This window comes from Azolla caroliniana, unplaced genomic scaffold (genome assembly GCF_043228905.1).
Source record: "Azolla caroliniana isolate FFs.n. ecotype wild unplaced genomic scaffold, voAzoCaro1.0.p SCAF_16, whole genome shotgun sequence".
Lineage (NCBI taxonomy): Eukaryota > Viridiplantae > Streptophyta > Polypodiopsida > Salviniales > Salviniaceae > Azolla > Azolla caroliniana.
The window spans coordinates 5006728-5023128 of record NW_028230451.1 but is presented as its reverse complement, the minus strand read 5'-3'; the positions used below and the strand labels follow the sequence as shown (position 1 = coordinate 5023128).

At 45.2% G+C, this 16401-nt stretch overlaps 8 non-coding genes across 8 annotated transcripts; all 8 read right to left on the bottom strand.

Moving 5' to 3' along the window:
* Window positions 1-168: 168 nt before the first annotated feature.
* Window positions 169-240, bottom strand: TRNAW-CCA (transfer RNA tryptophan (anticodon CCA)). The gene has a single exon. It is a non-coding gene; the product is annotated as a tRNA-Trp (tRNA).
* Window positions 241-1240: 1000 nt separating this feature from the next.
* On the bottom strand, window positions 1241-1312 carry TRNAW-CCA (transfer RNA tryptophan (anticodon CCA)). Its single transcript has one exon. It is a non-coding gene; the product is annotated as a tRNA-Trp (tRNA).
* A 3192-nt stretch (window positions 1313-4504) lies between these two features.
* Window positions 4505-4576, bottom strand: TRNAW-CCA (transfer RNA tryptophan (anticodon CCA)). The gene has a single exon. It is a non-coding gene; the product is annotated as a tRNA-Trp (tRNA).
* A 1860-nt stretch (window positions 4577-6436) lies between these two features.
* Window positions 6437-6508, bottom strand: TRNAW-CCA (transfer RNA tryptophan (anticodon CCA)). The gene has a single exon. It is a non-coding gene; the product is annotated as a tRNA-Trp (tRNA).
* A 1283-nt stretch (window positions 6509-7791) lies between these two features.
* Window positions 7792-7863, bottom strand: TRNAW-CCA (transfer RNA tryptophan (anticodon CCA)). The gene has a single exon. It is a non-coding gene; the product is annotated as a tRNA-Trp (tRNA).
* A 2602-nt stretch (window positions 7864-10465) lies between these two features.
* Window positions 10466-10537, bottom strand: TRNAW-CCA (transfer RNA tryptophan (anticodon CCA)). The gene has a single exon. It is a non-coding gene; the product is annotated as a tRNA-Trp (tRNA).
* A 730-nt stretch (window positions 10538-11267) lies between these two features.
* On the bottom strand, window positions 11268-11339 carry TRNAW-CCA (transfer RNA tryptophan (anticodon CCA)). Its single transcript has one exon. It is a non-coding gene; the product is annotated as a tRNA-Trp (tRNA).
* A 1307-nt stretch (window positions 11340-12646) lies between these two features.
* On the bottom strand, window positions 12647-12718 carry TRNAW-CCA (transfer RNA tryptophan (anticodon CCA)). Its single transcript has one exon. It is a non-coding gene; the product is annotated as a tRNA-Trp (tRNA).
* Window positions 12719-16401: the final 3683 nt, after the last annotated feature.

The window sequence follows — 16401 nt, the reverse complement described above, 5'->3', positions numbered from 1 at the left end:
GCAACGTTCTGATATGGAGTCAGACGTGCTACCATTGCGCCACGGATCCTACATGTTCGAAATATGAACTATCCAACATGCCTGAGCTATTGCACGATGAATCCTCGATCTTGTTATGGCCCAACGAGACCGACGGATAAGAAATTATTATGGCCGACCTTCCTAAAATGAACCCGACGTGAATCGAACACACAACCTTCTAATCTGGAGTCAGACGCGCTACCATTGCACCACGGATCCAACATGTTCAAAACATGATCTAATACACTATAGAACACGCCTTAGCTATTCCATGATGAATCCTACATATTGTTAAGGCCCAAGCAGGCCGACGGAAAAGACCATGATTGTGGTCGACTTTCCTAAAACGAACCCGACGTAAATCGAACATGCAACATTCTGATTAGGAATTAGATGCGTGACGAATCCTACGTGTTCGAAACATGAACTATCGAACATGTCGTCGCTATTCCATGACAAATCCTACATATTGTTAAGGCCCAAGCAAGCCGACGGAAAAGACCGTGATAGTGGTCGACTTTCCTAAAACGAACCCGACTTGAATGGAACATGCAACCTTCTGATTAGGAATTAGATGCGCGACGGATCCTAGGTGTTTGAAACATGAACTATCGAGCATGTCGTCGCTATTACATATTGAATTCTACATCTTGTTATTGCAACCTTTTGATCTGGAATCAGACACGCTACCATTGCGCCACGGATCCTACGTGCTCAAATAATAAACTAGTTGCATTATCGAACACGCCTTACCTATTGCATGACGGATCCTACATATCGTTATGGCCCAAGGAGGTCGACCGATAAGTCAGTCATTGTGGCCCACTTTGCTGAAATGAACCCAAAGTGAATCGAACACGAAATATTCTGATATGGAATCAAACACGCTACCATTGCGTCACGGAGCTTACGTGTTCAAAATATGAACTATCGAACATGCCTTAGCTATTGCATGTTGAATCCTACACATTGTTATGGCCCAAAGAGGCCGACCGATAAGTCCATCATTGTGATTGACCTTCCTAAAATGAACCTGAGGTGAATCGAAAACGCAACGTTCCGATATGGAGTCAGATGTGCTACCATTGCGCCACGGAGCTTACGTGTTCGAAATATGAACTATCCAACATGCCTGAGCTATTGCACGACAAATCCTCGATCTTGTTATGGCCATACGAGACCAATGGATAAGAAATTATTATGGCCGACCTTCCTAAAATGAACCCGACGTGAATCGAACACGCAACCTTCTAATCTGGAGTCAGATGCGCTACCATTGCACCACGGATCCAACATGTTCAAAACATGATCTAATACACTATGGAACATGCCTTAGCTATTCCATGACGAATCCTACATATTGTTAAGGCCCAAGCAGGCCGACGGAAAAGACCGTGATTGTGGTCGACTATCCTAAAATGAACCCGACTTGAATCGAACATGCAACCTTCTAATTAGGAATTAGATGCGCGACGGATCCTACGTGTTCGAAACATGAACTATCGAACATGTCATCGCTATTACACGCCGAATCCTACATCTTGTTATGGCCCAAGGAGACCGACAGATAATAAAGTTATTGTGGCTGACCTTCCTAAAATGAACCCAACGTAAATCGAACGCGCAACCTTCTGATCTAGAGTCAGACGGGCTACCATTGCACCACGGATCCAATGTGTTTATGCACTATTGAACACACCTTAACTATTGCATGACGACTCCTACATATTGTTATGGCCCAAGGAAAAACCCGACTTGAATCGGACACCCATCCTTGTGATCTGGAATTAGACGCGCTACGGATCCTACGTGTTTGAAATAAGAACTATCAAACATGCCTTAGCCTTGGCTATTACTGTTGGGAGACAGGTCCCTCCGGATGGGAAGGGAGAAGATCAGTGCCGATGAACAAACTCGGCCGAGGCCGATAGGCCTCGACCGAAGACCGGATGAGGTGGACCCGGCCATGGAGAGCCGGATGATGCAGACCCGGTGAAGACCGGATGAGGAGTACCTGGCTACGGAGAGCCGGATGATACATACCCGGTGTGAACCGGATGAGGAGTACCTGGCTACGGAGAGCCGGATGATACATACCCGGTGTGAACCGGATGAGGAGTACCCGGCTACGGAGAGCCAGATGGTGTAGGCCTGGTATGAACCGGATGAGGAGTACTCGGCTACGGAGAGCCGGATGGTGCAGGCCCGGTATGAACCGGATGAGGAGACATATTCGTAAATATGTTTCTGAGAGCCTATCGAGGCTACATTTGTAAATAGCCGAAAAGTCATATTAGTATAAATATGACTTAGGGCAAAACTTTTAGTTACAATTGTTGTCATTTTCTTGTTGGTGCAAGAAGAGAGAGCGTGTAACAGTGTACAGAGAGAGAGAGAGAGAGAGAAAGAGGTCGTTGCCTCTGTTGTAACCGCCGCCTATGGCGAAGATCTGTGAGCACGAGGTCGGTGCCTCAGTGAACTCATTGTTGTACATTCCATCATAGTGATAGTTTGCAGCCAATGGGCTGCCGTGGTTTTTTCCCTAGTTTGGGGTTTTCCACGTAAACCTCCTGTGTACCTCGTCTCTTCGTTGTGTCGCGTTTTGTTTCCCGTTTTCTGTGTAAGAAAAGAATCTCGGTTGTGGCCGAGTGTTGGACATAAGGAGCGTTGAGTTCCCGTCAATTACATACCAAATCCTACATCTTATTATGGCCCAAGGAGGCCGAAAGATAAAAAAGTGATTGTTGCCAACCTTCTTGAAATGAACCCGACGTGAATCAAACACGCAACCTTCTGATCTGGAGTTCGACGCGCTACCATTGCGCCACATATCCTATGTGTTTGAAAAAAGGAACTAGTGCACTATCGAACACATCTTAGCAATTGAACGACAGATCCTACGTATTTTTACTGGTGCGCTTCCTCTTTGGGAAATCGTTGCGCCATGTGATTCGCGTTCCAAACGTTTGGGAATAGCCAAATGTGGCTTGGCGGCGTCTGTTTCGCCATTAAAGTGTGGGTCCGAGAAGACCATTCCAAATGCGATGGTGGGCAAGGAAAGATCACGGTACTTGTGTGGTGACAGAACTTCCTGCTTGAAGTTGTTGTGTTGGGTGAGCATGGAGTCGACTTTGTGGTCCGGATAGATATCACTAAGGCGAGGTTTTTGACTTGCGCGCTCCTCTGTTTGGCATGTGATAGACCTCGTGAGTGGTCGAACTTGTTTGGTCGGTTCTCTGGGTCGTCTACGGCTAGACACCCATCCCTTGTCGTTTGTTTGCGAGAAATCACAAATCACCAAGCGTGCCAAAAGTGTTACCGATTAGGAACATTGTCTACGCTTAGTCCTTCAACGTACACCTCAAGGTGACCGTGTTACAAGGAATAGAACCATCATATCGTAAATCGTAATGGGATACTCCCTCGTATCCTAGTAGCGTAGAAGGGAGACAACTACAACCGAACTCCTTAGGAAGTGCACTAATATCTGCACTTATGCCTATAGCCTTACAATTAACAGTACGCAACAGAGAAACAAAGAACGCAATAGAGAAAACCACAGATATGCACAGAGATCACGGAACATAGTGTTCTATTAGAAAAACGCTCTATACTCCATAATTACACGCTACCTCTTGCAGAGGATTTCTGCCCTATAGAAACGTCATACTGTAAATCGTAATGGGATACTCCCTTGTATCCTAGTAACGTAGAAAGGAGACAACTACAACCGAACTCCGTAGGAAGTGCACTAATATCCGCACTTATGCCTACAGACTTACAATTAACAGTACGTTGGTTACAATTCTTAGCCCATGGAGGCCGACAGATAAGACCATCATTGTGGTCAACCGTCCTGAAATCAACCCGACGTGAATCGAACACGCAACGTTCTGATCTGCAATCAGAAGTGCTACCATTGCACCACGAATCCTATATGTTCGAAACATGAACTATCGAGCATGCCATAGCTATTACACAACGAATCCTACATCTTGTTATCTCCCAAGGAAGCTGACGGACCCGACATGAATCGAACACGCAACCTTCTGATGTGGAGAACGACGAACTACCATTGCATCACGAATCCAACTGTTTAAAACATGATCTAATGCACTCTGGAAAATGCCTTAACTATTGCATGACGTATCCTACATATTGTTAATGCCCAAGAAGGCCGACGGAAAAACCTAACATCAATCGAACACATAACCTTCTCATCTGGGATTAGATGTGCTACGAATGTTATGTGTTCGAAATATGAACTATCGAACATGCCTTAGCAAGGAGGTCGAAAGATAACAAAGTGATTGTTGCAAAAATTCTGATATGGAATCAAACGCGCTACCATTGCGCCACGGATATTAGGTGTTCGAAATATGAACTATTGAACACGCCTTAGCTATTGCACGACGTATCCTACATATTGTTATGGCCCAAGGAGGCTGACATATAAGACCGTCATTGTTATCGACCTTCCTAATGAACCTGACGTGATTCAAACACGCAACCTTCTGATCTGGAGTCAGACGCGCTACCATTGCGCCACGGATCCTACGTGCTCAGAAAAAATAAACTAGTTTTACTGTCAAACACACCTTAGTTATTGCACGACGAATGCTACACATTGTTATAGCCCAAGGAGGCCAACCGATAAGTCCGTCATTGTGGCCCACCTTGCTAAAATGAACCCAATGTGAATTGAACACGCAACGTTCAGAAATAGACTCAGACGTGCTACTATTGCGCCACAGATTCTACGTGGTCGAAATATGAACTATCGAACATGCATTAGCTATTGTACGACAAATCCTAAACATAGTTATAGCCCAGGGAGGCTGACCGATAAGTCCTTCATTGTGGTCGACCTTCCTGAATTGAACCCGGGGTGAATCGAACACGCAACCTTCTGATCTGAAGTCAAGGCAAATCCTACATATTGTTAAGGCCCAAGGAGGACGGAAAAGACCATCATTGTGGTGAACTTTCCTAAAACTAACCCGACTTGAATCGAACATGCAACCTTCTAATTAGGAATTAGACGCACTATGGATCCTACGTGTTTGAAATATAAACTATCGAACATGCCTTAGTTATTGCACGACGGATCCTACATATTGTTAGGGCCCAAGGAGGCTGACGGATAAGCCCGTCATTGTCGTCGACCTTCCTAATGAACCCAAATTGAATCGAACATGTAACCTATTGATATGGAGTTAGACGTGCTACCATTGCACCACGGATCCTACGTGTTCAAAAAATAACTAGTTGCACTATCGAACACGCCTTAACTATTGCACGACGAATCTTACACATTGTTATGGCCGAAGAAGGCTACTCGATAACTCCGTCATTGTAGCCCACCTTGTTGAAATGAACCCAGCGTGAATCGAACACACAACATTTTGATATGGAGTAACACGCGCTACCATTGTGCCACGGATCTTACGTGTGAACTATTGAACACACATTAGTGATTGCTCAAAGAATCCTACACATTATTATGACCCAAGGAGGCCGACCGATAAGTCTGTCATTGTAGTCAACCTTCCTTAAATGAACATGAGGTGGATCGAACATGCAACGTTCTGATATGGAGTCAGACACGCTACCATTGCGCCACGGATCGTACGTGTTCAAAATATAAACTATTGAACATGCCTTAACTATTGCACAATAGATCCTACATATTGTTATGGCCAAAGGAGGCCGACAGATAAGACCGGCGTTGTCGTTGACCTTCCTAATGAACCCGACTTGAATCGAACCCACAACCTTTTGATCTGGAGTCTAACGCACTACCATTGCGCCACGGATCCTACATGTCAAAAAAATAAACCGGTTTCACTATCGAACACGGCATAGCTATTGCACGACGAATCCTAGACATTGTTATGGCCCAAGGAGGCCGACCGATAACTCCGTCATTGTGGCCAACCTTGCTGAATTGAACCCAGCGTGAATCGAACACACAACGTTCCTAATATGGATTCAAATGCGCTACCATTGCGCCACAGATCCTACATGTTAAAAAAATAAACTAGTTGCACTATTGAACATGCCTTAGCTATTGCACGACGAATCCTATATGTTGTTATGGCCCGAGGAGGCCGACCAATACCTCCGTCATTGTGGCCCACCTTGCTTAAATGAACCCAACGTGACTCGAATACGCAACGTTATAATATAGAGTTAGACGCACTATCATTGCGCCACGTATCCTACATGTTCGAAATATGAACTATCGAACATGCCTTAGCTATTGCACGATGAATCCTACATCTTGTTATGGGCCAAGGAGATCGAAATATGAACTATCCAACATGCCTTAGCTGTTGCATGAAGAATCCTATATCTTGTTATGGCCCAAGGTGATCGACAAAGAAGAAAGTTATATTGGACGACCTTCATGAAATAAACCCGATGTGAATCGAACACGCAACCTTCTGATTTGGAGTCAGACACGCTACCATTGCGTCACGGATCCAACGTGTAATGCACCATGGAACACACCTTATCTATTCCATGACGAATCCTACATATTGTTAACGCTCAATGAGGTTGACCGAAAAGACCATCATTGTGGTCAAATCCTACATATTGTTAAGGCCCAATCCTCTTGAATCGAACACAAAACCTTCTGATTAGGAATTAGATGCGCTACGGACCATAGATTATTTAATTTAAGGTCCTGATGAAGGACATGGCTTACGATCATCGGCTTTAATCGTGCCGCTGAGCATTTAATTAGGATCCTACGTGTTCAAGATATGAACTATCGAACATGCCTTTGCTATTACACCCCGAATCCTATATCTTGTTATGGGCCAAGGAGGCCGACAAATAAGACAATGATTGTTGCCGACCTTCCTGAAATGAACCCGGTGTGAATCGAAAATGCAACCTTCTAATCTGGAGTTCAACGCGCTATCATTGCTCCACAGATCCTATGTGTTTGAAAAAGGAACTAGTACTCTATCGAACACAACTTAGCAATTTTTCGTCAGTTTCGTCGTCGATCTTCCTAATGAACCCAACTTGACCCGATGCTACATATTATTATGGCCAAATGATACGACCGTCTGTTTCATTGACCTTCATAAAGAACCCAACTTGAATTGAACACACAAGCTTCTTATTTGGAATCAGACGCGATACCATTGCGCTACGAATTCTACGTGTTTAAGAAATGAACTAGTGCATTGTCGAACACGCCTTAGCACTTGAACGACAAATCCTACATATTGTTATGGCCCACGAATAAGACCGTCATTTTGGTCAACCATTTCCTCAAATGAACCCGGCATGAATCGAACACATAACCTTGTGATATGGAGTCAGACGCGTTACCATTGCGCCATGGATCCTACGTGTTTGAAAATTGAACTAGTGCACTACCGAACACGCCTTAGCACTTCAAGGACGAACCCTACATATTGGTATGGCCCACGGAGGCCGACAGGTAAGACCGTCATTGTGGTCAACCCAACGTGAATCGAACACGCAACGTTCTAATCTGTAGTCACAAGCGCTACCTTTGCAACACCAATCCTATGTGTTAGAAATATGAACTATTGAACATACCATAGCTATTACACGACCAACCCTACATCTTGCACGATAAACCCTACCATTGCGCCAGGGATCTTACGTGTTCGAAATATGAACTATCGAACAGCCTTAGCTATTGCAGGATAAATCCTACATCCTTTTATGGCCCAAGGACACTGACGACGGATAAGAAAGTTATTGTGGCCGAACTTCCTAAAATGACCCCGACGTGAATCGAACACGCAACCTTCTGATCTGGAGTCAGACGTGCTACCATTGCGCCACGGATCCTACGTGCTCAAATAAGAAACTAGTTGCACTATCGAACACGGCTTAGCTATTGCATGACGAATCCTAAACATCGTTATGGCCGACTGATAAGTCCGTCATTGTGGTCAGCATGACGAATCCTAAACATCGTTATGGCCGACTGATAAGTCCGTCATTGTGGTCAACCTTCCTTAAATGAACCCGAGAATAATCGAACATACAACGTTCTCATATGGACTCCCACGCGCTACCATTGTGCCACGGATCATATGTGTTCAAAATATGAACTATCGAACATGGCTTAGGTATTCCATGATGAATCTTACATCTTGTTATATACTCCAAGGAGACCGACGGATGAGAAAGTTATTTTGGCTAAGTTTCCTGAAAGAAACCCTACGTGAATCGAACACACAACCTTTTGATCTGAAGTCTGATGTGCTACCGTTGTGCCACGAATCCAAGGTGTTCAAAGCATGATGAAATGCACCATGGAACACGGCTTAGCTATTCCATGACGAATCCTACATATTGTTACGGCCCAAGGATGCCGACGGAAAAGACCGTCATCGTGGTTGACCTTCCTAAAAAGAACCTAATTTGAATCAAACATGTATCCTTCTTATTAGGAATTAGACGTGGTATAAATCCTACGTGTTCCAAATATGAACTATCGAACATGCTTTAGCTATTACACACTGAATCCTTAACCTTGTTATGGCCCAAGGGGCCGACAGATAAGAAACCTTCCTGAAATTAACCCGACGTGAATCGAACACGCAACCTTCTGATCTGGGGTTCGACACGCTACCGTTGCGCCATCGATCCTATGTATTTGCAAAAGAAACTAGTGCACTATCGAACACATCTTAGCAATTGAACGACCGATTCTACATATTGTTATGACCCAAGGATAAGACCGTCAGTTTCGTCGACCTTCCAAATGAACCCAACTTGAATCGAACACACAACCTTTTGATCTGGAGTTAGACGCGCTACCATTGCGCACCAGATTCTACGTGTTCGAAATATGAACTAGTGCACTATCGAACAAGCCTTAGCAAATGAAGAACAAACCCTAAATATTGTTATAGGCCACGGAGGAGGACGAATAAGACGCGCCACGGATCCTATGTGTTCGAAACATAAACTATGGAACATGCCTTAGCTATTGCATGACGAATCCTACATCTTGTTATGGCCCAAGGAAGCCTACAGATAAGAAAGTCAATGTGGCCTACCTTCCTGAAATGAATCCGACGTGAATCAAACATCGAACCTTTTAATTTGGAGTCAAACGCGTGACAATTGCATCATGGATCCTATGTGTTTGAAATAGGAATTATCGAACACGCCTTAGCTATTGCACGACATATCCTACATATTGTTATGGCCCAAGGAGGCCAACGTATAAGACCATCATTGTCTTCGACCTTCCTAATAAACCCAACGTGAATTGAACACGCAACCTTCTGATCTGGAGACAGACGCACTACCATTGCGCCACGGATACTACGTGCTGAAAAAATAAACTAGTTGCACTATCAAACACACCTTAGTTATTGCAGAAAGAATGCTACACATTGTTATAGCGCAAAAAGGCCAAACGATAAGTTCGTCATTGTGGCCCACCTTGCTGAAATGAATCTAATAGGAATCGAACACGCAACGTTCTGAAATGGAGTTAGAGGTGCTACCATTGCGCCACGGATTTTGCGTTAACTATTGTACGACAAATCCTAAACATAGTGTTGAGAGATCAAGGTCAACTTAGTTTAGTTAGTTAGTCAACCATGTAACTTCGTAGTTACCTAGATAGATCTAGTTAGAAGTGTTGACTATAACAACTGAAATAGGACCTTGTACTTAAGTCGGATATTCTAGATCCTCCACTCCTACGTACATTTAATATAGGACTTACACATTAGTACCTATATTCTAGTCATACATGTGCACCTTTGCACATGAGATGTATATCTACCTCATTGTGGCTTTTTTGTTGTTCGATGATGATGTTTTATAATATACACTCTAGTTTACTCATCCCCCATCTTGTCTTGTTCATAAATGTATCTCTACTCTCACACACATATCATATAATGTTCCGCACCTTCCTTCATCACATAATTAGGTACTAATTAACTCTTAATTACTCACCTAATTAATAATACATAGTTATGGCCCTAGGAGGTCGACCGATAAGTGCGGCACTGTGGTCGACTTTCCTGAAATGAACCCGACGTGAATCGAACACGCAACCTTCTGATCTGGAATCATATGGGCTAGCATTGCGCCACAGATCCTCCGTGCTCAAATAATAAACTAGTTGCATTATCGAACATGCCTTACCTATTGCATGACAAATCCTACATATCATTATGGCCCAAGGAGGCCGACCGATAAGTGAGTCATTGTGGCCCACTTTGCTGAAATGAACCCAAACTGAATCGAACATGAAACATTCTGATATGGAGTCAGTCGTGCTACCATTGCGCCACGGATCCTACGTGTTCGAAATATGAATTATCCAACATGCCTGAGCTATTGCACGACGAATCCTAGATGTTGTTATGGCCATACGAGACCGACTGATAAGAAATTATTATGGCCGACCTTCCTAAAATGAACCCGACGTGAATCGAACACGCAACCTTCTGATCTGGAGTCAGACGCGCTACCATTGCGCCACGAATCCAACATGTTCAAAACATGATGTAATACACTATGGAACACGCCTTAGCTATTCCATGACGAATCCTACATATTGTTAAGGCCCAAGCAGGCCCACGGAAAAGACCGTGATTGTGGTCGACATTCCTAAAACGCACCCGAATTGGATCGAACATGCAACCTTCTGATTAGGAATTAGATGCGCAACGGATCCTACGTGTTCGAAACATGAACTATCGAACATGTCGTCGCTATTACACGCCGAATCCTAAATCTTGTTATGGCCCAAGGAGACCGACAGATAAGAAAGTTATTGTGGCTGACCTTCCTAAAATGAACCCAACGTAAATTGAACAGGTCCTACATGTTAAAAAAATAAACTAGTTGCACTATTGAACATGCCTTAGCTATTGCACGTCGAATCCTATATGTTGTTATGGCCCGAGGAGGCCGACCAATACCTCCGTCATTGTGGCCCACCTTGCTTAAATGAACCCAACGTGAATCGAATACGCAACGTTATAATATGGAGTTAGACGCACTATCATTGCGCCACGTATCCTACATGTTCGAAATATGAACTATCGAACATGCCTTAGCTATTGCACGATGAATCCTACATCTTGTTATGGGCCAAGGAGATCGAAATATGAACTATCCAACATGCCTTAGTTGTTGCATGAAGAATTCTATATCTTGTTATGGCCCAAGGTGATCGACAAAGAAGAAAGTTATATTGGACGACCTTCTTGAAATAAACCCGAAGTGAATCGAACACGCAACCTTCTGATTTGGAGTCAGACACGCTACCATTGCGTCACGGATCCAACGTGTTTAAAACATGATCTAATGCACTATGGAACACACCTTATCTATTCCATGACGAATCCTACATATTGTTAACGCTCAATGAGGCTAACCGAAAAGACCATCATTGTGGTCAAATCCTACATATTGTTAAGGCCCAATCCTCTTGAATCGAACACAAAACCTTCTGATTAGGAATTAGATGCGCTACGGACCATAGATTATTTAATTTAAGGTCATGATGAAGGACATGGCTTACGATCATCGGCTTTAATCGTGCCGCTGAGCATTTAATTAGGATCCTACGTGTTCAAGATATGAACTATCGAACATGCCTTTGCTATTACACCTCGAATCCTATATCTTGTTATGGGCCAAGGAGGCCGACAAATAAGACAATGATTGTTGCCAACCTTCCTGAAATGAACCCGCCGTGAATCAAAAATGCAACCTCCTGATCTGGAGTTCAACGCGCTATTATTGCTCCACAGATCCTATGTGTTTGAAAAAGGAACTAGTACTCTATCGAACACAACTTAGCAATTTTTCGTCAGTTTCGTCGATCTCCCTAATGAACCCAACTTGACCCGATGCTACATATTATTATGGCCAAATGATACGACCGTCTGTTTCATTAACCTTCATAAAGAACCCAACTTGAATTGAACACACAACCTTCTTATTTGGAATCAGACTCGATACCATTTCTACGGATTCTACGTGTTTAAGAAATGACCTAGTGCATTGTCGAACTCGCCTTAGCACTTCAACGACAAATCCTACATATTGTTATGGCCCACGAATAAGACCGTCATTTCGGTCAACCATTTCCTCAAATGAACCCGGCATGAATTGAACACATAACCTTGTGATATGGAGTCAGACGCATTACCATTGCGCCATGGATCCTACGTGTTTGAAAATTGAACTAGTGCACAATCGATCACGCCTTAGCACTTCAAGGACGAACCCTACATATTGGTATGGCCCACGGAGGCCGACAGATCAGACCGTCATTGTGGTCAACCCTCCTGAAATCAACCCAACGTGAATCGAACACGCAACGTTCTAATCTGCAGTCACAAGTGCTACCTTTGCAACATCGATCCTATGTGTTCGAAATATGAACTATTGAACATACCATAGCTATTACACAACCAACCCTACATCTTGCACGATAAATCCTACCATTGCGCCACGGATCTTACGTGTTCGAAATATGAACTATCGAACAGCCTTAGCTATTGCAGGATAAATCCTACATCCTTTTATGGCCCAAGGACACTGACGACGGATAAGAAAGTTATTGTGGCCGAACTTCCTAAAATGAACCCGACGTGAATCGAACACGCAACCTTCTGATCTGGGGTCAGACGCGCTACCATTGCGCCACGGATCCTACGTGCTCAAATAAGAAACTAGTTGCACTATCAAACACGGCTTAGCTATTGCAGGACGAATCCTAAACATTGTTATGGCCGACTGATAAGTCCGTCATTGTAGTCGACCTTCCTGAAATGAACCCGAGAATAATCGAACATGCAACATTCTCATATGAACTCAAACGCGCTACCATTGTGCCACGGATCATACGTGTTCGAAATATGAACTATTGAACATGGCTTAGGTATTCCACGATGAATCTTACATCTTGCTATATACTCCAAGGAGACCGCCGTATAAGAAAGTCATTTTAGCCGAGTTTCCTGAAAGAAACCCGACATGAATCAAACACACAACCTTTTGATCTGGATTCAAATGTGCTACCATTGTGCCACGAATCCAACGTGCTCAAAGCATGATGAAAGGCACCTTAGCTATTCCACGAGGAATCCTACATATTGTTACGGCCCAAGGATGCCGACGGAAAACACCGTCATGGTGGTTGACCTTCTTAAAAAGAACCTAAGTTGAATCGAACGCATAACCTTCTTATTAGGAATTAGACGTGGTATAGATCCTACATGTTCCAAATATGAACTATCGAACATGCTTTAGCTATTACACACTGAATCCTTCATCTTGTTATGGCCCAAGGGGCCAACAGATAAGAAAGAGATTATTTCCGCCCTTCCTGAAATGAACCCGACCTGAATCGAACACGCAACCTTCTGATCTGGAGTTCGACACGCTACCGTTGCGCAACAGATCCTATGTATTTGCAAAAGAAACTAGTGCACTATCGAACATATCTTAGCAATTGAACGACCGATCCTACATATTGTTATGACCCAAGGATAAGTCCGTCAGTTTCGTCGACCTTCCAAATGAACCCAACTTGAATCGAACACACAACCTTTTGATCTGGAGTTAGGCGCGCTACCATTGTGCCCCAAATTCTACGTGTTCGAAATATGAACTAGTGCACTATCGAACAAGCCTTAGCAAATGAAGGACAAACACTAAATATTGTTATAGGCCACGGAGGAGGACGAATAAGACGCGCCACGGATCCTATGTGTTCGAAACATGAACTATGGAACATGCCTTAGCTATTGCATGACGAATCCTACATCTTGTTATGGCCCAAGCACGCCTACAGATAAGAAAGTCAATGTGGCCTACCTTCCTGAAATGAATCCGACATGAATCGAACATTGAACCTTTTAATCTGGAGTCAAACACGTGACCATTGCGCCATGGATCCTATGTGTTTGAAATAGGAATTATCGAACACGCCTTACCTATTGCACGACGTATCCTACATATTGTTATGGCCCAAGGAGGCCAACGTATAAGACCATCATTGTCTTCGACCTTCCTAATGAACCCAACGTGAATTGAACACACAACCTTCTGATCTAGAGTCAGACGCACTACCACTGCGCCACAGATCCTACATTGTCGCGTTGTTACGCGCGTGCGTGGAGAACAAGGCGGGACCACTGGGGTCTTGGACCGAGGAATAGGTGGGGAAAAGAGAGAGAGAGAGAGAGAGACGCTCGCTCACGTATAGACAAAGAAGCGCACGGGGACGCGTCACAACAACACAGGAGACACGAGTTGAGAACACTAGAGTGTGTATGTAAATATAGGCATGTATTTGTATGTATGCAAACAAATCGAACGGTTGCAGATGAATCGAACGGTTGCAGCCAACCAGGTCGGCGAGGCGGATGCCGACGCTTGATCACCCACGCACACAGGAGAGCAAGATGGAGATTCTGCCGGAAGCACACGGGCGTTCCACGGAGCAAAATCAGCGTCCTGAGAGCCTGCGCAAAAGAGAGCTATGGAGAACGACAGAGAAGAAGAGCTCGGTCCCAGTCCGACTGCACTTCGTTCCCTCTAGCGCGCGATCCCCGTCTCTCCCCCCATCTCCCTCTCTTTTATAGCTCAAGGAGGGAGGCCGTTTCACCCGTTTACATCACATTAATTCTCTGTTCTTTCGGACAGAGATACTCCTCGATTTCCCCTATAGCATATTGCTACCTAGGATTTAACCCTTGCGACTACCTATCTACTTTACGACAAGGGACGTGCCCACGTGTAAGGGCCGGTTCACACACATTATACACGGTTTGCGCCTGGGGACGGTTTTCTTCACGACATCCGCCCCCACCAAACCGCGCATCCACCGGTATCCACCCTAAACCCTTGCTTTTATTCCTCATTTACCGGTTCGTCTTCCGCCTCGGGCTACTCGTCGTTGTTGTCCGTGCCCCCTAGCTCCGGCTCGCTGTCGTGTCGTTTCTTGAACGCTTTGATCCTCTTCCCCGCCACCGGTATCGCCATTCTCACACCATCGAGCTCCGCGAGATGGTATGTCCCATTACCGTTGGTGCCTGTTACTGTTGGGAGACAGGTCCCTCCGGATGGGAAGGGAGAAGAACAGTGCTGATGAACAAGCTCGGCCGAGGCCGAAACCGTATGAGGAGTACCCGGCTACGGAGAGCCGAATGGTGCAGACCCGGTATGAACCGGATGAAGAGACTATATTTGTAAATAGCCGAAAAGTCATATTAGTATAAATATGACTTAGGGCAAACTTTTAGTATGTGTTGTTATTTTCTTGTTGGTGCAAGAAGAGAGAGCGTGTAACAGTGTACAAGTTGAGAGAGAGAGAGAACGAGGTCGTTGCCTCTGTTGTAACCACCTCCTGTGGCAAAGATCGTGAGCACGAGGTCGTTGCCTCCGTGGACTCACTGTTTGTACATTCCAATATAGTGATAGTTTTGCAGCCTGTGGCCTGCCGTGGTTTTTCCCTCAGTTTGGGTTTTCCACGTAAACATCCTGTCTACCTTTTCTCTCCTTTGTGTGGTGCATTTGTTTCCCGTTTTCTGTGTATGATCCTACGCTCGGTTGTGGCCGAGCGTTGCGTAGAGGGAGCGTTCAGTTCCCGTCAGTTACTACGTAAGGCCCGAACCACCTCCTCGCAAACTTCCGCGTGGCCCTGAGCTGATTGTCGAGGCTGTTGTCGTAGACTAGCACCCAGTCGCCTTCTTCGATCTTCCTTGGCCTGGACCGGTGTGTTCGGTCGAACCAGGCTTTGTTGTTTATCCTCGCTACTCAAACTTTCTCCGCGGCTCGGTCTACGTCCTCCGGCCTCCACTCGAGCTATCGAATCCTCGCCGCCAACAGTTCCTCCCGGCTCATCTCATCCCTCCAGTCCACCGTGGCCCACGAGGAGATCATTCGCTCTGTTGGCATGATCGGCTTCTGTCCGAACATCAGCTCGGCCGGCATGAACCCGGTTACCGAACTGTGCGTAGTCCGGTCCGCCCACAAGGCATAAGGTAGCAGCTATGGCCAGTCCCCGACTCGGCCTCCGCACGCTCGTACTAGCGCTTTGACAATTGGCCCGTGTCCGCCCTCCACCTTCCCGTTCGCCTCCGAATTGTACGTTGTGGTGAGCGAAAGTTTGACTCCTAACCGGTCGAACAGCTCTTCGGCCTCTTCTGCGTCCAACTCACCACGGTCAGCCACGATCTTCCCTACGCACCCGTATCGGCATACCACGTCCTCAATCAAAAACCGGCATACGGCTGCCGTCGTCTTGTTCTGCAGGGCTCGGCCTTCAACCTGGTTCGTTAGATCTTCCCGAGCCAGCACCAGATACCGCATCTGTCCTACCCCCATTGG